Consider the following 22,815-nt stretch of genomic DNA (forward strand, 5'->3'; position numbering starts at 1 on the left):
CTTCTAGGTTAAACCGTTCGTTGGAGTAACAGTTTTAATTTTTAGGTTTCACTCTGTTTTCTCCTATATGGATACATGTAGTTGGAACTCTAAATCGAACAGGTTTGTGCTAGCTCTTTGAAACTTGACACAATAAAGTAGTTCCAAGTTCTATCTCTATGCTTTGTTTCCTATTGATGTAGCCCTAAGCAGAGACTGGCGCAAATCACTTTCATGGAAAGGGGTTGTCAATTTCCAAAAAACTACGAGTTTCCTGAAATTTCAGCACACATTTTTTAACCCAATCTTGATGACACTTTGAGGTAATGATCAGTACCCCAATCCGACTTGGCTGACCAAATTTCGTTCTTCTAGGTTAAACCGTTCGTTGGCAGTAACAGTTTTAATTTTTAGGTTTCACTCTGTTTTCTCCTATATGGATACATGTAGTTGGAACTCTAAATCAAACACGGTTTGTGCTAGCTCTTTGAATCTTGACACGATAAATTAGTTCCAAGTTCTATCTCTATGGTTTTTTTCTATTGATGTAGCCCTAAGCAGAGACTCGTGCAATTCACTTTCATGGAAAGGGGTTGCCAAGCTTCCAAAAAACTACGAGTTTCCTGAAATCTCAGCACACATTTTTTTACCCAATCTTGATGACACTTTCAGTTAATGATCAGTTCCCCAATCCCACTTATCTAACCAAAGTTTGTTCTTCTAGGTTAAACCGTTCGTTGGCAGTACCAGTTTCAATTTTTAGGTTTCACTCTGTTTTCTCCTATATGGATACATGTAGTTGGAACTCTAAATCAAACACAGTTTGTGCTATCTCTTTGAAACTGGACACAATAAAGTAGTTCCAATTTCTATCTCTATGGTTTGTTTCCTATTGATGTAGCCCAAAGCAGAGAAGGGCGCAAATCACTTTCATGGAAAGGCGTTGCCAAGCTTCCAAAAAACTACGAGTTTCCAGAAATCACCGCACACATTTTTTCACCCAATCTGGATGACACTTTCAGCTAATGATCAGTACCCCAATCCCACTTGGCTCACCAAATTTCATTCTTCTAGGTTATACCGTTCTTTGGCAGTAACAGTTTTAATTTTTAGGTTTCACTCTGTTTTCTCCTATATGGATACATGTAGTTGGAACTCCAAATCAAACACGGTTTGTGCTAGCTCTTTAAAACTTGACACAATAAAGTAGTTCCAAGTTCTATCTCTATGGTTTGTTTCCTATTGACGTAGCCCTAAGCAGAGACTCGTGCAAATCACTTTCATGGAAAGGGGTTGCCAAGCTTCCAAAAAACTACGAGTTTCCTGAAATCTCAGCACACATTTTTTCACCCAAACTTGATGACACTTTCAGGTAATGGTCAGTACCCCAATCCAACTTGGCTCACCAAATTTCGTTCTTCTAGGTTTAACCGTTCGTTGGACGTAACAGTTTTAATTTTTAGGTTTCAGTCTGTTTTCGCCTATATGGATACATGTAGTTGGAACTCTAAATCAAACACGGTTTGTGCTAGCTCTTTGAAACTTGACACAATAAAGTAGTTCCAAGTGCTATCTCTATGGTTTGTTTCCTATTGACGTAGCCCTAAGCAGAGACTCGTGCAAATCACTTTCATGGAAAGGGGTTGCCAAGCTTCCAAAAACTACGAGTTTCCTGTTATCTCAGCACACATTTTTTCACCCAATCTTGATGACACTTTTAGGTAATGATCAGTACCCCAATCCCACTTGGCTCACCAAATTTTGTTCTTCTAGGTTTAACCGTTCGTTGGCCGTAACAGTTTTAATTTTTAGGTTTCACTCTGTTTTCGCCTATATGGATACATGTAGTTGGAACTCTAAATCAAACACGGTTTGTGCTAGCTCTTTGAAACTTGACACAATAAAGTAGTTCCAAGTGCTATCTCTATGGTTTGTTTCCTATTGATGTAGCCCTAAGCAGAGACTGGCGCAAATCACTTTCATGGAAAGGGGTTGTCAAGTTTCCAAGAAGCTACGAGTTTCCTGAAATCTCAGCACACATTTTTTAACCCAATCTTGATGACACTTTGAGGTAATGATCAGTACCCCAATCCGACTTGGCTGACCAAATTTCGTTCTTCTAGGTTAAACCGTTCGTTTGCAGTAACAGTTTTAATTTTTAGGTTTCACTCTGTTTTCTCCTATATGGATACATGTAGTTGGAACTCTAAATCAATCACGGTTTGTGCAAGCTCTTTGAAACTTGACACAATAAAGTACTTCCAAGTTCTATTTCTATGGTTTGTTTCCTATTGATGTTTCCCTAAGCATAGACCAGCACAAATCACTTTCATGGAAAGGCGTTGCCAAGCTTCCAAAAAACTAGGAGTTTCCGGAAATCCCAGCACATATTTTTTCACCTAATCTTGATGACACTTTCAGGTAATGATCAGTACCCCAATCCCACTTGGCTCACCAAATTTCATTCTTCTAGGTTAAACCGTTCGTTGGAAGTAACAGTTTAAATATTTAGGTTTCACTCTGTTTTCTCCTATATGGATATATGTAGTTGGAACTCTAAATCAAACACGGTTTGTGCTAGCTCTTTGAATCTTGACACGATAAATTAGTTCCAAGTTCTATATCTATGGTTTTTTGCTATTGATGTAGCCCTAAGCAGAGACTCGTGCAATTCACTTTAATGGAAAGGGGTTGCCAAGCTTCCAAAAAACTACGAGTTTCCTGAAATCTCAGCACACATTTTTCACCCAATCTTGATGACACTTTCAGTTAATGATCAGTTCCCCAATCCCACTTATCTAACCAAAGTTTGTTCTTCTAGGTTAAACCGTTCGTTGGCAGTACCAGTTTTAATTTTTAGGTTTCACTCTGTTTTCTCCTATATGGATACATGTAGTTGGAACTCTAAATCAAACACAGTTTGTGCTAGCTCTTTGAAACTGGACACCATAAAGTAGTTCCAATTTCTATCTCTATGGTTTGTTTCATATTGATTTAGCCCAAAGCAGAGACGGGCGCAAATCACTTTCATGGAAAGGGGTTGCCAAGCTTCCAAAAAACTACGAGTTTCCAGAAATCACCGCACACATTTTTTCACCCAATCTGGATGACACTTTCAGCTAATGATCAGTACCCCAATCCCACTTGGCTCACCAAATTTCGTTCTTCTAGGTAATAACGTTCGTTGGCAGTAACAGTTTTAATTTTTAGGTTTCACTCTGTTTTCTCCTATATGGATACATGTAGTTGGAACTCCAAATCAAACACGGTTTGTGCTAGCTCTTTAAAACTTGACACAATAAAGTAATTCCAAGTTCTATCTCTATGGTTTGTTTCCTATTGATGTAGCCCTAAGAACAGACTGGCACCAATCACTTTCATGGAAAGGGGTTGCCAAGCTTCCAAAAAACTACGAGTCTCCTGAAATCTCAGCACACATTTTTTCCCCAATCTGGATGACACTTTCAGGTAATGGTCAGTACGCCAATCCCACTTGGCTCACCAAATTTCATTCTTCTAGGTTAAACCGTTCGTTGGCAGTAATAGTTTTAATTTTTAGGTTTCACTCTGTTTTCTCCTATATGGATACATGTAGTTGGAACTCTAAATCAAACACGGTTTGTGCTAGCTCTTTGAAACTTGACACAATAAAGTAGTTCCAAGTTCTATCTCTATGGTTTGTTTCCTATTGAGGCAGCCCTAAGCAGAGACTCATGCAAATCACTTTCATGGAAAGGGGTTGCCAAGCTTCCAAAAAACTACTAGTTTCCTGAAATCTCAGCACACATTTTTTCACCCAATCTTGATGACACTTTCAGGTAATGATCAGTACCCCAATCCCACTTGGCTCACCAAATTTCATTCTTCTAGGTTAAACCGTTCGTTGGCAGTAATAGTTTTAATTTTTAGGTTTCACTCTGTTTTCTCCTATATGGATACATGTAGTTGGGACTCTAAATCAAACACGGTTTGTGGTAGCTCTTTGAAACTTGACCCAATAAAGTAGTTCCAAGTTCTATATCTCTGCTTTGTTTCCTATTGATGTAGCCCTAAGCAGACACCGGCACAAATCACTTTCATGGAAAGGCGTTGCCAAGCTTCCAAAAAACTACGAGTTTCCCCAAATCACAGCACCCATTTTTTCACCCAATCTTGATGACACTTTCAGGTAATAATCAGTACCTCAATCCCACTTGGCTCACCAAATTCCGTTCTTCTAGGTTAAACCGTTCGTTGGCAGTAACAGTTTTAATTTTTAGGTTTCACTCTGTTTTCTCCTATATGGATACATGTAGTTGGAACTCTAAATCGAACAGGTTTGTGCTAGCTCTTTGAAACTTGACACAATAAAGTAGTTCCAAGTTCTATCTCTATGGTTTGTTTCCTATTGATGTAGCCCTAAGCCGAGACTGGCGCAAATCACTTTCATGGAAAGGGGTTGTCAAGTTTCCAAAAAACTACGAGTTTCCTGAAATCTCAGCACACATTTTTTAACCCAATCTTGATGACACTTTGAGGTAATGATCAGTACCCCAATCCGACTTGGCTGACCAAATTTCGTTCTTCTAGGTTAAACCGTTCGTTGGCAGTAACAGTTTTAATTTTTAGGTTTCACTCTGTTTTCTCCTATATGGATACATGTAGTTGGAACTGTAAATCAAACACGGTTTGTGCTAGTTCTTTGAAACTTGACACAATAATGTAGTTCCAAGTTCTATCTCTATGCTTTGTTTCCTATTGATGTAGCCCTAAGCAGAGACTGGCGCAAATCACTTTCATGGAAAGTGGTTTCCAAGCTTCCAAAAAACTATGAGTTTCCTGAAATCTCAGCACACATTTTTTCACCCAAACTTGATGACACTTTCAGGTAATGATCAGTACTCCAATCCCACTTGGCTCACCAAATTTCGTTCTTCTAGGTTTAACCGTTCGTTGGCCGTAACAGTTTTAATTTTTAGGTTTCACTCTGTTTTCGCCTATATGGATACATGTAGTTGGAACTCTAAATCAAACACGGTTTGTGCTAGCTCTTTGAAACTTGACACAATAAAGTAGTTCCAAGTGCTATCTCTATGGTTTGTTTCCTATTGACGTAGCCCTAAGCAGAGACTCGTGCAAATCACTTTCATGGAAAGGGGTTGCCAAGCTTCCAAAAAACTACGAGTTTCCTGATATCTCAGCACACATTTTTTCACCCAATCTTGATGACACTTTTAGGTAATGATCAGTACCCCAATCCCACTTGGCTCACCAAATTTCGTTCTTCTAGGTTAAACCGTTCGTTGGAGTAACAGTTTTAATTTTTAGGTTTCACTCTGTTTTCTCCTATATGGATACATGTAGTTGGAACTCTAAATCGAACAGGTTTGTGCTAGCTCTTTGAAACTTGACACAATAAAGTAGTTCCAAGTTCTATCTCTATGCTTTGTTTCCTATTGATGTAGCCCTAAGCAGAGACTGGCGCAAATCACTTTCATGGAAAGGGGTTGTCAATTTCCAAAAAACTACGAGTTTCCTGAAATTTCAGCACACATTTTTTAACCCAATCTTGATGACACTTTGAGGTAATGATCAGTACCCCAATCCGACTTGGCTGACCAAATTTCGTTCTTCTAGGTTAAACCGTTCGTTGGCAGTAACAGTTTTAATTTTTAGGTTTCACTCTGTTTTCTCCTATATGGATACATGTAGTTGGAACTCTAAATCAAACACGGTTTGTGCTAGCTCTTTGAAACTTGACACAATAAAGTACTTCCAAGTTCTATTTCTATGGTTTGTTTCCTATTGATGTAGCCCTAAGCAGAGACCAGCACAAATCACTTTCATGGAAAGGCGTTGCCAAGCTTCCAAAAAACTACGAGTTTCCCGAAATCCCAGCACATATTTTTTCACCTAATCTTGATGACACTTTCAGGTAATGATCAGTACCCCAATCCCACTTGGCTCACCAAATTTCATTCTTCTAGGTTAAACCGTTCGTTGGAAGTAACAGTTTAAATATTTAGGTTTCACTCTGTTTTCTCCTATATGGATACATGTAGTTGGAACTCTAAATCAAACACGGTTTGTGCTAGCTCTTTGAATCTTGACACGATAAATTAGTTCCAAGTTCTATCTCTATGGTTTTTTTCTATTGATGTAGCCCTAAGCAGAGACTCGTGCAATTCACTTTCATGGAAAGGGGTTGCCAAGCTTCCAAAAAACTACGAGTTTCCTGAAATCTCAGCACACATTTTTTCACCCAATCTTGATGACACTTTCAGTTAATGATCAGTTCCCCAATCCCACTTATCTAACCAAAGTTTGTTCTTCTAGGTTAAACCGTTCGTTGGCAGTACCAGTTTTAATTTTTAGGTTTCACTCTGTTTTCTCCTATATGGATACATGTAGTTGGAACTCTAAATCAAACACAGTTTGTGCTAGCTCTTTGAAACTGGACACAATAAAGTAGTTCCAATTTCTATCTCTATGTTTTTTTTTTCCTATTGATGTAGCCCAAAGCAGAGAAGAACACAAATCACTTTCATGGAAAGGGGTTGCCAAGCTTCCAAAAAACTACGAGTTTCCAGAAATCAACGCACACATTTTTTCACCCAATCTGGATGACACTTTCAGCTAATGATCAGTACCCCAATCCCACTTGGCTCACCAAATTTCGTTCTTCTAGGTTATACCGTTCGTTGGCAGTAACAGTTTTAATTTTTAGGTTTCACTCTGTTTTCTCCTATATGGATACATGTAGTTGGAACTCAAAATCAAACACGGTTTGTGCTAGCTCTTTAAAACTTGACACAATAAAGTAGTTCCAAGTTCTATCTCTATGGTTTGTTTCCTATTGACGTAGCCCTAAGCAGAGACTCGTGCAAATCACTTTCATGGAAAGGGGTTGCCAAGCTTCCAAAAAACTACGAGTTTCCTGAAATCTCAGCACACATTTTTTCACCCAAACTTGATGACACTTTCAGGTAATGGTCAGTACCCCAATCCCACTTGGCTCACCAAATTTCGTTCTTCTAGGTTTAACCGTTCGTTGGCCGTAACAGTTTTAATTTTTAGGTTTCACTCTGTTTTCGCCTATATGGATACATGTAGTTGGAACTCTAAATCAAACACGGTTTGTGCTAGCTCTTTGAAACTTGACACAATAAAGTAGTTCCAAGTGCTATCTCTATGGTTTGTTTCCTATTGACGTAGCCCTAAGCAGAGACTCGTGCAAATCACTTTCATGGAAAGGGGTTGCCAAGCTTCCAAAAAACTACGAGTTTCCTGATATCTCAGCACACATTTTTTCACCCAATCTTGATGACACTTTTAGGTAATGATCAGTACCCCAATCCCACTTGGCTCACCAAATTTCGTTCTTCTAGGTTAAACCGTTCGTTGGAGTAACAGTTTTAATTTTTAGGTTTCACTCTGTTTTCTCCTATATGGATACATGTAGTTGGAACTCTAAATCGAACAGGTTTGTGCTAGCTCTTTGAAACTTGACACAATAAAGTAGTTCCAAGTTCTATCTCTATGCTTTGTTTCCTATTGATGTAGCCCTAAGCAGAGACTGGCGCAAATCACTTTCATGGAAAGGGGTTGTCAATTTCCAAAAAACTACGAGTTTCCTGAAATTTCAGCACACATTTTTTAACCCAATCTTGATGACACTTTGAGGTAATGATCAGTACCCCAATCCGACTTGGCTGACCAAATTTTGTTCTTCTAGGTTAAACCGTTCGTTGGCAGTAACAGTTTTAATTTTTAGGTTTCACTCTGTTTTCTCCTATATGGATACATGTAGTTGGAACTCTAAATCAAACACGGTTTGTGCTAGCTCTTTGAAACTTGACACAATAAAGTACTTCCAAGTTCTATTTCTATGGTTTGTTTCCTATCGATGTAGCCCTAAGCAGAGACCAGCACAAATCACTTTCATGGAAAGGCGTTGCCAAGCTTCCAAAAAACTACGAGTTTCCCGAAATCCCAGCACATATTTTTTCACCTAATCTTGATGACACTTTCAGGTAATGATCAGTACCCCAATCCCACTTGGCTCACCAAATTTCATTCTTCTAGGTTAAACCGTTCGTTGGAAGTAACAGTTTAAATATTTAGGTTTCACTCTGTTTTCTCCTATATGGATACATGTAGTTGGAACTCTAAATCAAACACGGTTTGTGCTAGCTCTTTGAATCTTGACACGATAAATTAGTTCCAAGTTCTATCTCTATGGTTTTTTTCTATTGATGTAGCCCTAAGCAGAGACTCGTGCAATTCACTTTCATGGAAAGGGGTTGCCAAGCTTCCAAAAAACTACGAGTTTCCTGAAATCTCAGCACACATTTTTTCACCCAATCTTGATGACACTTTCAGTTAATGATCAGTTCCCCAATCCCACTTATCTAACCAAAGTTTGTTCTTCTAGGTTAAACCGTTCGTTGGCAGTACCAGTTTTAATTTTTAGGTTTCACTCTGTTTTCTCCTATATGGATACATGTAGTTGGAACTCTAAATCAAACACAGTTTGTGCTAGCTCTTTGAAACTGGACACAATAAAGTAGTTCCAATTTCTATCTCTATGGTTTTTTTTTCCTATTGATGTAGCCCAAAGCAGAGAAGAACACAAATCACTTTCATGGAAAGGGGTTGCCAAGCTTCCAAAAAACTACGAGTTTCCAGAAATCAACGCACACATTTTTTCACCCAATCTGGATGACACTTTCAGCTAATGATCAGTACCCCAATCCCACTTGGCTCACCAAATTTCGTTCTTCTAGGTTATACCGTTCGTTGGCAGTAACAGTTTTAATTTTTAGGTTTCACTCTGTTTTCTCCTATATGGATACATGTAGTTGGAACTCAAAATCAAACACGGTTTGTGCTAGCTCTTTAAAACTTGACACAATAAAGTAGTTCCAAGTTCTATCTCTATGGTTTGTTTCCTATTGACGTAGCCCTAAGCAGAGACTCGTGCAAATCACTTTCATGGAAAGGGGTTGCCAAGCTTCCAAAAAACTACGAGTTTCCTGAAATCTCAGCACACATTTTTTCACCCAAACTTGATGACACTTTCAGGTAATGGTCAGTACCCCAATCCCACTTGGCTCACCAAATTTCGTTCTTCTAGGTTTAACCGTTCGTTGGCCGTAACAGTTTTAATTTTTAGGTTTCACTCTGTTTTCGCCTATATGGATACATGTAGTTGGAACTCTAAATCAAACACGGTTTGTGCTAGCTCTTTGAAACTTGACACAATAAAGTAGTTCCAAGTGCTATCTCTATGGTTTGTTTCCTATTGACGTAGCCCTAAGCAGAGACTCGTGCAAATCACTTTCATGGAAAGGGGTTGCCAAGCTTCCAAAAAACTACGAGTTTCCTGATATCTCAGCACACATTTTTTCACCCAATCTTGATGACACTTTTAGGTAATGATCAGTACCCCAATCCCACTTGGCTCACCAAATTTCGTTCTTCTAGGTTAAACCGTTCGTTGGAGTAACAGTTTTAATTTTTAGGTTTCACTCTGTTTTCTCCTATATGGATACATGTAGTTGGAACTCTAAATCGAACAGGTTTGTGCTAGCTCTTTGAAACTTGACACAATAAAGTAGTTCCAAGTTCTATCTCTATGCTTTGTTTCCTATTGATGTAGCCCTAAGCAGAGACTGGCGCAAATCACTTTCATGGAAAGGGGTTGTCAATTTCCAAAAAACTACGAGTTTCCTGAAATTTCAGCACACATTTTTTAACCCAATCTTGATGACACTTTGAGGTAATGATCAGTACCCCAATCCGACTTGGCTGACCAAATTTCGTTCTTCTAGGTTAAACCGTTCGTTGGCAGTAACAGTTTTAATTTTTAGGTTTCACTCTGTTTTCTCCTATATGGATACATGTAGTTGGAACTCTAAATCAAACACGGTTTGTGCTAGCTCTTTGAAACTTGACACAATAAAGTACTTTCAAGTTCTATTTCTATGGTTTGTTTCCTATTGATGTAGCCCTAAGAAGAGACCAGCACAAATCACTTTCATGGAAAGGCGTTGCCAAGCTTCCAAAAAACTACGAGTTTCCCGAAATCCCAGCACATATTTTTTCACCTAATCTTGATGACACTTTCAGGTAATGATCAGTACCCCAATCCCACTTGGCTCACCAAATTTCATTCTTCTAGGTTAAACCGTTCGTTGGAAGTAACAGTTTAAATATTTAGGTTTCACTCTGTTTTCTCCTATATGGATACATGTAGTTGGAACTCTAAATCAAACACGGTTTGTGCTAGCTCTTTGAATCTTGACACGATAAATTAGTTCCAAGTTCTATCTCTATGGTTTTTTTCTATTGATGTAGCCCTAAGCAGAGACTCGTGCAATTCACTTTCATGGAAAGGGGTTGCCAAGCTTCCAAAAAACTACGAGTTTCCTGAAATCTCAGCACACATTTTTTCACCCAATCTTGATGACACTTTCAGTTAATGATCAGTTCCCCAATCCCACTTATCTAACCAAAGTTTGTTCTTCTAGGATAAACCGTTCGGTGGCAGTACCAGTTTTAATTTTTAGGTTTCACTCTGTTTTCTCCTATATGGATACATGTAGTTGGAACTCTAAATCAAACACAGTTTGTGCTAGCTCTTTGAAACTGGACACAATAAAGTAGTTCCAATTTCTATCTCTATGGTTTGTTTCCTATTGATGTAGCCCAAAGCAGAGAAGGGCACAAATCACTTTCATGGAAAGGGGTTGCCAAGCTTCCAAAAAACTACGAGTTTCCAGAAATCAACGCACACATTTTTTCACCCAATCTGGATGACACTTTCAGCTAATGATCAGTACCCCAATCCCACTTGGCTCACCAAATTTCGTTCTTCTAGGTTATACCGTTCGTTGGCAGTAACAGTTTTAATTTTTAGGTTTCACTCTGTTTTCTCCTATATGGATACATGTAGTTGGAACTCAAAATCAAACACGGTTTGTGCTAGCTCTTTAAAACTTGACACAATAAAGTAGTTCCAAGTTCTATCTCTATGGTTTGTTTCCTATTGACGTAGCCCTAAGCAGAGACTCGTGCAAATCACTTTCATGGAAAGGGGTTGCCAAGCTTCCAAAAAACTACGAGTTTCCTGAAATCTCAGCACACATTTTTTCACCCAAACTTGATGACACTTTCAGGTAATGGTCAGTACCCCAATCCCACTTGGCTCACCAAATTTCGTTCTTCTAGGTTTAACCGTTCGTTGGCCGTAACAGTTTTAATTTTTAGGTTTCACTCTGTTTTCGCCTATATGGATACATGTAGTTGGAACTCTAAATCAAACACGGTTTGTGCTAGCTCTTTGAAACTTGACACAATAAAGTAGTTCCAAGTGCTATCTCTATGGTTTGTTTCCTATTGACGTAGCCCTAAGCAGAGACTCGTGCAAATCACTTTCATGGAAAGGGGTTGCCAAGCTTCCAAAAAACTACGAGTTTCCTGATATCTCAGCACACATTTTTTCACCCAATCTTGATGACACTTTTAGGTAATGATCAGTACCCCAATCCCACTTGGCTCACCAAATTTCGTTCTTCTAGGTTAAACCGTTCGTTGGAGTAACAGTTTTAATTTTTAGGTTTCACTCTGTTTTCTCCTATATGGATACATGTAGTTGGAACTCTAAATCGAACAGGTTTGTGCTAGCTCTTTGAAACTTGACACAATAAAGTAGTTCCAAGTTCTATCTCTATGCTTTGTTTCCTATTGATGTAGCCCTAAGCAGAGACTGGCGCAAATCACTTTCATGGAAAGGGGTTGTCAATTTCCAAAAAACTACGAGTTTCCTGAAATTTCAGCACACATTTTTTAACCCAATCTTGATGACACTTTGAGGTAATGATCAGTACCCCAATCCGACTTGGCTGACCAAATTTTGTTCTTCTAGGTTAAACCGTTCGTTGGCAGTAACAGTTTTAATTTTTAGGTTTCACTCTGTTTTCTCCTATATGGATACATGTAGTTGGAACTCTAAATCAAACACGGTTTGTGCTAGCTCTTTGAAACTTGACACAATAAAGTACTTCCAAGTTCTATTTCTATGGTTTGTTTCCTATCGATGTAGCCCTAAGCAGAGACCAGCACAAATCACTTTCATGGAAAGGCGTTGCCAAGCTTCCAAAAAACTACGAGTTTCCCGAAATCCCAGCACATATTTTTTCACCTAATCTTGATGACACTTTCAGGTAATGATCAGTACCCCAATCCCACTTGGCTCACCAAATTTCATTCTTCTAGGTTAAACCGTTCATTGGAAGTAACAGTTTAAATATTTAGGTTTCACTCTGTTTTCTCCTATATGGATACATGTAGTTGGAACTCTAAATCAAACACGGTTTGTGCTAGCTCTTTGAATCTTGACACGATAAATTAGTTCCAAGTTCTATCTCTATGGTTTTTTTCTATTGATGTAGCCCTAAGCAGAGACTCGTGCAATTCACTTTCATGGAAAGGGGTTGCCAAGCTTCCAAAAAACTACGAGTTTCCTGAAATCTCAGCACACATTTTTTCACCCAATCTTGATGACACTTTCAGTTAATGATCAGTTCCCCAATCCCACTTATCTAACCAAAGTTTGTTCTTCTAGGATAAACCGTTCGGTGGCAGTACCAGTTTTAATTTTTAGGTTTCACTCTGTTTTCTCCTATATGGATACATGTAGTTGGAACTCTAAATCAAACACAGTTTGTGCTAGCTCTTTGAAACTGGACACAATAAAGTAGTTCCAATTTCTATCTCTATGGTTTGTTTCCTATTGATGTAGCCCAAAGCAGAGAAGGGCACAAATCACTTTCATGGAAAGGGGTTGCCAAGCTTCCAAAAAACTACGAGTTTCCAGAAATCAACGCACACATTTTTTCACCCAATCTGGATGACACTTTCAGCTAATGATCAGTACCCCAATCCCACTTGGCTCACCAAATTTCGTTCTTCTAGGTTATACCGTTCGTTGGCAGTAACAGTTTTAATTTTTAGGTTTCACTCTGTTTTCTCCTATATGGATACATGTAGTTGGAACTCAAAATCAAACACGGTTTGTGCTAGCTCTTTAAAACTTGACACAATAAAGTAGTTCCAAGTTCTATCTCTATGGTTTGTTTCCTATTGACGTAGCCCTAAGCAGAGACTCGTGCAAATCACTTTCATGGAAAGGGGTTGCCAAGCTTCCAAAAAACTACGAGTTTCCTGAAATCTCAGCACACATTTTTTCACCCAAACTTGATGACACTTTCAGGTAATGGTCAGTACCCCAATCCCACTTGGCTCACCAAATTTCGTTCTTCTAGGTTTAACCGTTCGTTGGCCGTAACAGTTTTAATTTTAGGTTTCACTCTGTTTTCGCCTATATGGATACATGTAGTTGGAACTCTAAATCAAACACGGTTTGTGCTAGCTCTTTGAAACTTGACACAATAAAGTAGTTCCAAGTGCTATCTCTATGGTTTGTTTCCTATTGACGTAGCCCTAAGCAGAGACTCGTGCAAATCACTTTCATGGAAAGGGGTTGCCAAGCTTCCAAAAAACTACGAGTTTCCTGATATCTCAGCACACATTTTTTCACCCAATCTTGATGACACTTTTAGGTAATGATCAGTACCCCAATCCCACTTGGCTCACCAAATTTCGTTCTTCTAGGTTAAACCGTTCGTTGGAGTAACAGTTTTAATTTTTAGGTTTCACTCTGTTTTCTCCTATATGGATACATGTAGTTGGAACTCTAAATCGAACAGGTTTGTGCTAGCTCTTTGAAACTTGACACAATAAAGTAGTTCCAAGTTCTATCTCTATGCTTTGTTTCCTATTGATGTAGCCCTAAGCAGAGACTGGCGCAAATCACTTTCATGGAAAGGGGTTGTCAATTTCCAAAAAACTACGAGTTTCCTGAAATTTCAGCACACATTTTTTAACCCAATCTTGATGACACTTTGAGGTAATGATCAGTACCCCAATCCGACTTGGCTGACCAAATTTTGTTCTTCTAGGTTAAACCGTTCGTTGGCAGTAACAGTTTTAATTTTTAGGTTTCACTCTGTTTTCTCCTATATGGATACATGTAGTTGGAACTCTAAATCAAACACGGTTTGTGCTAGCTCTTTGAAACTTGACACAATAAAGTACTTCCAAGTTCTATTTCTATGGTTTGTTTCCTATCGATGTAGCCCTAAGCAGAGACCAGCACAAATCACTTTCATGGAAAGGCGTTGCCAAGCTTCCAAAAAACTACGAGTTTCCCGAAATCCCAGCACATATTTTTTCACCTAATCTTGATGACACTTTCAGGTAATGATCAGTACCCCAATCCCACTTGGCTCACCAAATTTCATTTTTCTAGGTTAAACCGTTCGTTGGAAGTAACAGTTTAAATATTTAGGTTTCACTCTGTTTTCTCCTATATGGATACATGTAGTTGGAACTCTAAATCAAACACGGTTTGTGCTAGCTCTTTGAATCTTGACACGATAAATTAGTTCCAAGTTCTATCTCTATGGTTTTTTTCTATTGATGTAGCCCTAAGCAGAGACTCGTGCAATTCACTTTCATGGAAAGGGGTTGCCAAGCTTCCAAAAAACTACGAGTTTCCTGAAATCTCAGCACACATTTTTTCACCCAATCTTGATGACACTTTCAGTTAATGATCAGTTCCCCAATCCCACTTATCTAACCAAAGTTTGTTCTTCTAGGTTAAACCGTTCGTTGGCAGTACCAGTTTTAATTTTTAGGTTTCACTCTGTTTTCTCCTATATGGATACATGTAGTTGGAACTCTAAATCAAACACAGTTTGTGCTAGCTCTTTGAAACTGGACACAATAAAGTAGTTCCAATTTCTATCTCTATGGTTTTTTTTTCCTATTGATGTAGCCCAAAGCAGAGAAGGGCACAAATCACTTTCATGGAAAGGGGTTGCCAAGCTTCCAAAAAACTACGAGTTTCCAGAAATCAACGCACACATTTTTTCACCCAATCTGGATGACACTTTCAGCTAATGATCAGTACCCCAATCCCACTTGGCTCACCAAATTTCGTTCTTCTAGGTTATACCGTTCGTTGGCAGTAACAGTTTTAATTTTTAGGTTTCACTCTGTTTTCTCCTATATGGATACATGTAGTTGGAACTCAAAATCAAACACGGTTTGTGCTAGCTCTTTAAAACTTGACACAATAAAGTAGTTCCAAGTTCTATCTCTATGGTTTGTTTCCTATTGACGTAGCCCTAAGCAGAGACTCGTGCAAATCACTTTCATGGAAAGGGGTTGCCAAGCTTCCAAAAAACTACGAGTTTCCTGAAATCTCAGCACACATTTTTTCACCCAAACTTGATGACACTTTCAGGTAATGGTCAGTACCCCAATCCCACTTGGCTCACCAAATTTCGTTCTTCTAGGTTTAACCGTTCGTTGGCCGTAACAGTTTTAATTTTTAGGTTTCACTCTGTTTTCGCCTATATGGATACATGTAGTTGGAACTCTTAATCAAACACGGTTTGTGCTAGCTCTTTGAAACTTGACACAATAAAGTAGTTCCAAGTGCTATCTCTATGGTTTGTTTCCTATTGACGTAGCCCTAAGCAGAGACTCGTGCAAATCACTTTCATGGAAAGGGGTTGCCAAGCTTCCAAAAACTACGAGTTTCCTGATATCTCAGCACACATTTTTTCATCCAATCTTGATGACACTTTTAGGTAATGATCAGTACCCCAATCCCACTTGGCTCACCAAATTTCGTTCTTCTAGGTTTAACCGTTCGTTGGCCGTAACAGTTTTAATTTTTAGGTTTCACTCTGTTTTCTCCTATATGGATACATGTAGTTGGAACTCTAAATCGAACAGGTTTGTGCTAGCTCTTTGAAACTTGACACAATAAAGTAGTTCCAAGTTCTATCTCTATGCTTTGTTTCCTATTGATGTAGCCCTAAGCAGAGACTGGCGCAAATCACTTTCATGGAAAGGGGTTGTCAATTTCCAAAAAACTACGAGTTTCCTGAAATTTCAGCACACATTTTTTAACCCAATCTTGATGACACTTTGAGGTAATGATCAGTACCCCAATCCGACTTGGCTGACCAAATTTTGTTCTTCTAGGTTAAACCGTTCGTTGGCAGTAACAGTTTTAATTTTTAGGTTTCACTCTGTTTTCTCCTATATGGATACATGTAGTTGGAACTCTAAATCAAACACGGTTTGTGCTAGCTCTTTGAAACTTGACACAATAAAGTACTTCCAAGTTCTATTTCTATGGTTTGTTTCCTATCGATGTAGCCCTAAGCAGAGACCAGCACAAATCACTTTCATGGAAAGGCGTTGCCAAGCTTCCAAAAAACTACGAGTTTCCCGAAATCCCAGCACATATTTTTTCACCTAATCTTGATGACACTTTCAGGTAATGATCAGTACCCCAATCCCACTTGGCTCACCAAATTTCATTTTTCTAGGTTAAACCGTTCGTTGGAAGTAACAGTTTAAATATTTAGGTTTCACTCTGTTTTCTCCTATATGGATACATGTAGTTGGAACTCTAAATCAAACACGGTTTGTGCTAGCTCTTTGAATCTTGACACGATAAATTAGTTCCAAGTTCTATCTCTATGGTTTTTTTCTATTGATGTAGCCCTAAGCAGAGACTCGTGCAATTCACTTTCATGGAAAGGGGTTGCCAAGCTTCCAAAAAACTACGAGTTTCCTGAAATCTCAGCACACATTTTTTCACCCAATCTTGATGACACTTTCAGTTAATGATCAGTTCCCCAATCCCACTTATCTAACCAAAGTTTGTTCTTCTAGGTTAAACCGTTCGTTGGCAGTACCAGTTTTAATTTTTAGGTTTCACTCTGTTTTCTCCTATATGGATACATGTAGTTGGAACTCTAAATCAAACACAGTTTGTGCTAGCTCTTTGAAACTGGACACAATAAAGTAGTTCCAATTTCTATCTCTATGGTTTTTTTTTCCTATTGATGTAGCCCAAAGCAGAGAAGGGCACAAATCACTTTCATGGAAAGGGGTTGCCAAGCTTCCAAAAAACTACGAGTTTCCAGAAATCAACGCACACATTTTTTCACCCAATCTGGATGACACTTTCAGCTAATGATCAGTACCCCAATCCCACTTGGCTCACCAAATTTCGTTCTTCTAGGTTATACCGTTCGTTGGCAGTAACAGTTTTAATTTTTAGGTTTCACTCTGTTTTCTCCTATATGGATACATGTAGTTGGAACTCAAAATCAAACACGGTTTGTGCTAGCTCTTTAAAACTTGACACAATAAAGTAGTTCCAAGTTCTATCTCTATGGTTTGTTTCCTATTGACGTAGCCCTAAGCAGAGACTCGTGCAAATCACTTTCATGGAAAGGGGTTGCCAAGCTTCCAAAAAACTACGAGTTTCCTGAAATCTCAGCACACATTTTTTCACCCAAACTTGATGACACTTTCAGGTAATGGTCAGTACCCCAATCCCACTTGGCTCACCAAATTTCGTTCTTCTAGGTTTAACCGTTCGTTGGCCGTAACAGTTTTAATTTTTAGGTTTCACTCTGTTTTCGCCTATATGGATACATGTAGTTGGAACTCTAAATCGAACAGGTTTGTGCTAGCTCTTTGAAACTTGACACAATAAAGTAGTTCCATGTTCTATCTCTATGCTTTGTTTCCTATTGATGTAGCCCTAAGCAGAGACTGGCGCAAATCACTTTCATGGAAAGGGGTTGTCAATTTCCAAAAAACTACGAGTTTCCTGAAATTTCAGCACACATTTTTTAACCCAATCTTGATGACACTTTGAGGTAATGATCAGTACCCCAATCCGACTTGGCTGACCAAATTTTGTTCTTCTAGGTTAAACCGTTCGTTGGCAGTAACAGTTTTAATTTTTAGGTTTCACTCTGTTTTCTCCTATATGGATACATGTAGTTGGAACTCTAAATCAAACACGGTTTGTGCTAGCTCTTTGAAACTTGACACAATAAAGTACTTCCAAGTTCTATTTCTATGGTTTGTTTCCTATCGATGTAGCCCTAAGCAGAGACCAGCACAAATCACTTTCATGGAAAGGCGTTGCCAAGCTTCCAAAAAACTACGAGTTTCCCGAAATCCCAGCACATATTTTTTCACCTAATCTTGATGACACTTTCAGGTAATGATCAGTACCCCAATCCCACTTGGCTCACCAAATTTCATTTTTCTAGGTTAAACCGTTCGTTGGAAGTAACAGTTTAAATATTTAGGTTTCACTCTGTTTTCTCCTATATGGATACATGTAGTTGGAACTCTAAATCAAACACGGTTTGTGCTAGCTCTTTGAATCTTGACACGATAAATTAGTTCCAAGTTCTATCTCTATGGTTTTTTTCTATTGATGTAGCCCTAAGCAGAGACTCGTGCAATTCACTTTAATGGAAAGGGGTTGCCAAGCTTCCAAAAAACTACGAGTTTCCTGAAATCTCAGCACACATTTTTTCACCCAATCTTGATGACACTTTCAGTTAATGATCAGTTCCCCAATCCCACTTATCTAACCAAAGTTTGTTCTTCTAGGTTAAACCGTTCGTTGGCAGTACCAGTTTTAATTTTTAGGTTTCACTCTGTTTTCTCCTATATGGATACATGTAGTTGGAACTCTAAATCAAACACAGTTTGTGCTAGCTCTTTGAAACTGGACACAATAAAGTAGTTCCAATTTCTATCTCTATGGTTTTTTTTTCCTATTGATGTAGCCCAAAGCAGAGAAGGGCACAAATCACTTTCATGGAAAGGGGTTGCCAAGCTTCCAAAAAACTACGAGTTTCCAGAAATCAACGCACACATTTTTTCACCCAATCTGGATGACACTTTCAGCTAATGATCAGTACCCCAATCCCACTTGGCTCACCAAATTTCGTTCTTCTAGGTTATACCGTTCGTTGGCAGTAACAGTTTTAATTTTTAGGTTTCACTCTGTTTTCTCCTATATGGATACATGTAGTTGGAACTCAAAATCAAACACGGTTTGTGCTAGCTCTTTAAAACTTGACACAATAAAGTAGTTCCAAGTTCTATCTCTATGGTTTGTTTCCTATTGACGTAGCCCTAAGCAGAGACTCGTGCAAATCACTTTCATGGAAAGGGGTTGCCAAGCTTCCAAAAAACTACGAGTTTCCTGAAATCTCAGCACACATTTTTTCACCCAAACTTGATGACACTTTCAGGTAATGGTCAGTACCCCAATCCCACTTGGCTCACCAAATTTCGTTCTTCTAGGTTTAACCGTTCGTTGGCCGTAACAGTTTTAATTTTTAGGTTTCACTCTGTTTTCGCCTATATGGATACATGTAGTTGGAACTCTAAATCAAACACGGTTTGTGCTAGCTCTTTGAAACTTGACACAATAAAGTAGTTCCAAGTGCTATCTCTATGGTTTGTTTCCTATTGACGTAGCCCTAAGCAGAGACTCGTGCAAATCACTTTCATGGAAAGGGGTTGCCAAGCTTCCAAAAACTACGAGTTTCCTGATATCTCAGCACACATTTTTTCATCCAATCTTGATGACACTTTTAGGTAATGATCAGTACCCCAATCCCACTTGGCTCACCAAATTTCGTTCTTCTAGGTTTAACCGTTCGTTGGCCGTAACAGTTTTAATTTTTAGGTTTCACTCTGTTTTCTCCTATATGGATACATGTAGTTGGAACTCTAAATCGAACAGGTTTGTGCTAGCTCTTTGAAACTTGACACAATAAAGTAGTTCCAAGTTCTATCTCTATGCTTTGTTTCCTATTGATGTAGCCCTAAGCAGAGACTGGCGCAAATCACTTTCATGGAAAGGGGTTGTCAATTTCCAAAAAACTACGAGTTTCCTGAAATTTCAGCACACATTTTTTAACCCAATCTTGATGACACTTTGAGGTAATGATCAGTACCCCAATCCGACTTGGCTGACCAAATTTTGTTCTTCTAGGTTAAACCGTTCGTTGGCAGTAACAGTTTTAATTTTTAGGTTTCACTCTGTTTTCTCCTATATGGATACATGTAGTTGGAACTCTAAATCAAACACGGTTTGTGCTAGCTCTTTGAAACTTGACACAATAAAGTACTTCCAAGTTCTATTTCTATGGTTTGTTTCCTATCGATGTAGCCCTAAGCAGAGACCAGCACAAATCACTTTCATGGAAAGGCGTTGCCAAGCTTCCAAAAAACTACGAGTTTCCCGAAATCCCAGCACATATTTTTTCACCTAATCTTGATGACACTTTCAGGTAATGATCAGTACCCCAATCCCACTTGGCTCACCAAATTTCATTTTTCTAGGTTAAACCGTTCGTTGGAAGTAACAGTTTAAATATTTAGGTTTCACTCTGTTTTCTCCTATATGGATACATGTAGTTGGAACTCTAAATCAAACACGGTTTGTGCTAGCTCTTTGAATCTTGACACGATAAATTAGTTCCAAGTTCTATCTCTATGGTTTTTTTCTATTGATGTAGCCCTAAGCAGAGACTCGTGCAATTCACTTTAATGGAAAGGGGTTGCCAAGCTTCCAAAAAACTACGAGTTTCCTGAAATCTCAGCACACATTTTTTCACCCAATCTTGATGACACTTTCAGTTAATGATCAGTTCCCCAATCCCACTTATCTAACCAAAGTTTGTTCTTCTAGGTTAAACCGTTCGTTGGCAGTACCAGTTTTAATTTTTAGGTTTCACTCTGTTTTCTCCTATATGGATACATGTAGTTGGAACTCTAAATCAAACACAGTTTGTGCTAGCTCTTTGAAACTGGACACAATAAAGTAGTTCCAATTTCTATCTCTATGGTTTTTTTTTCCTATTGATGTAGCCCAAAGCAGAGAAGGGCACAAATCACTTTCATGGAAAGGGGTTGCCAAGCTTCCAAAAAACTACGAGTTTCCAGAAATCAACGCACACATTTTTTCACCCAATCTGGATGACACTTTCAGCTAATGATCAGTACCCCAATCCCACTTGGCTCACCAAATTTCGTTCTTCTAGGTTATACCGTTCGTTGGCAGTAACAGTTTTAATTTTTAGGTTTCACTCTGTTTTCTCCTATATGGATACATGTAGTTGGAACTCAAAATCAAACACGGTTTGTGCTAGCTCTTTAAAACTTGACACAATAAAGTAGTTCCAAGTTCTATCTCTATGGTTTGTTTCCTATTGACGTAGCCCTAAGCAGAGACTCGTGCAAATCACTTTCATGGAAAGGGGTTGCCAAGCTTCCAAAAAACTACGAGTTTCCTGAAATCTCAGCACACATTTTTTCACCCAAACTTGATGACACTTTCAGGTAATGGTCAGTACCCCAATCCCACTTGGCTCACCAAATTTCGTTCTTCTAGGTTTAACCGTTCGTTGGCCGTAACAGTTTTAATTTTTAGGTTTCACTCTGTTTTCGCCTATATGGATACATGTAGTTGGAACTCTAAATCAAACACGGTTTGTGCTAGCTCTTTGAAACTTGACACAATAAAGTAGTTCCAAGTGCTATCTCTATGGTTTGTTTCCTATTGACGTAGCCCTAAGCAGAGACTCGTGCAAATCACTTTCATGGAAAGGGGTTGCCAAGCTTCCAAAAACTACGAGTTTCCTGATATCTCAGCACACATTTTTTCATCCAATCTTGATGACACTTTTAGGTAATGATCAGTACCCCAATCCCACTTGGCTCACCAAATTTCGTTCTTCTAGGTTTAACCGTTCGTTGGCCGTAACAGTTTTAATTTTTAGGTTTCACTCTGTTTTCGCCTATATGGATACATGTAGTTGGAACTCTAAATCAAACACGGTTTGTGCTAGCTCTTTGAAACTTGACACAATAAAGTAGTTCCAAGTGCTATCTCTATGGTTTGTTTCCTATTGATGTAGCCCTAAGCAGAGACTGGCGCAAATCACTTTCATGGAAAGGGGTTGTCAAGTTTCCAAGAAACTACAAGTTTCCTGAAATCTCAGCACACATTTTTTAACCCAATCTTGATGACACTTTGAGGTAATGATCAGTACCCCAATCCGACTTGGCTGACCAAATTTCGTTCTTCTAGGTTAAACCGTTCGTTTGCAGTAACAGTTTTAATTTTTAGGTTTCACTCTGTTTTCTCCTATATGGATACATGTAGTTGGAACTCTAAATCAATCACGGTTTGTGCTAGCTCTTTGAAACTTGACACAATAAAGGACTTCCAAGTTCTATTTCTATGGTTTGTTTCCTATTGATGTTTCCCTAAGCATACACCAGCACAAATCACTTTCATGGAAAGGCGTTGCCAAGCTTCCAAAAAACTACGAGTTTCCCGAAATCCCAGCACATATTTTTTCACCTAATCTTGGTGACACTTTCAGGTAATGATCAGTACCCCAATCCCACTTGGCTCACCAAATTTCATTCTTCTAGGTTAAACCGTTCGTTGGAAGTAACAGTTTAAATATTTAGGTTTCACTCTGTTTTCTCCTATATGGATACATGTAGTTGGAACTCTAAATCAAACACGGTTTGTGCTAGCTCTTTGAATCTTGACACGATAAATTAGTTCCAAGTTCTATATCTATGGTTTTTTTCTATTGATGTAGCCCTAAGCAGAGACTCGTGCAATTCACTTTAATGGAAAGGGGTTGCCAAGCTTCCAAAAAACTACGAGTTTCCTGAAATCTCAGCACACATTTTTCACCCAATCTTGATGACACTTTCAGTTAATGATCAGTTCCCCAATCCCACTTATCTAACCAAAGTTTGTTCTTCTAGGTTAAACCGTTCGTTGGCAGTACCAGTTTTAATTTTTAGGTTTCACTCTGTTTTCTCCTATATGGATACATGTAGTTGGAACTCTAAATC

The sequence above is a fragment of the Spermophilus citellus genome (assembly GCF_964194105.1).
Source record: "Spermophilus citellus genome assembly, chromosome: 16".
Classification (NCBI taxonomy): Eukaryota; Metazoa; Chordata; class Mammalia; order Rodentia; family Sciuridae; genus Spermophilus; species Spermophilus citellus.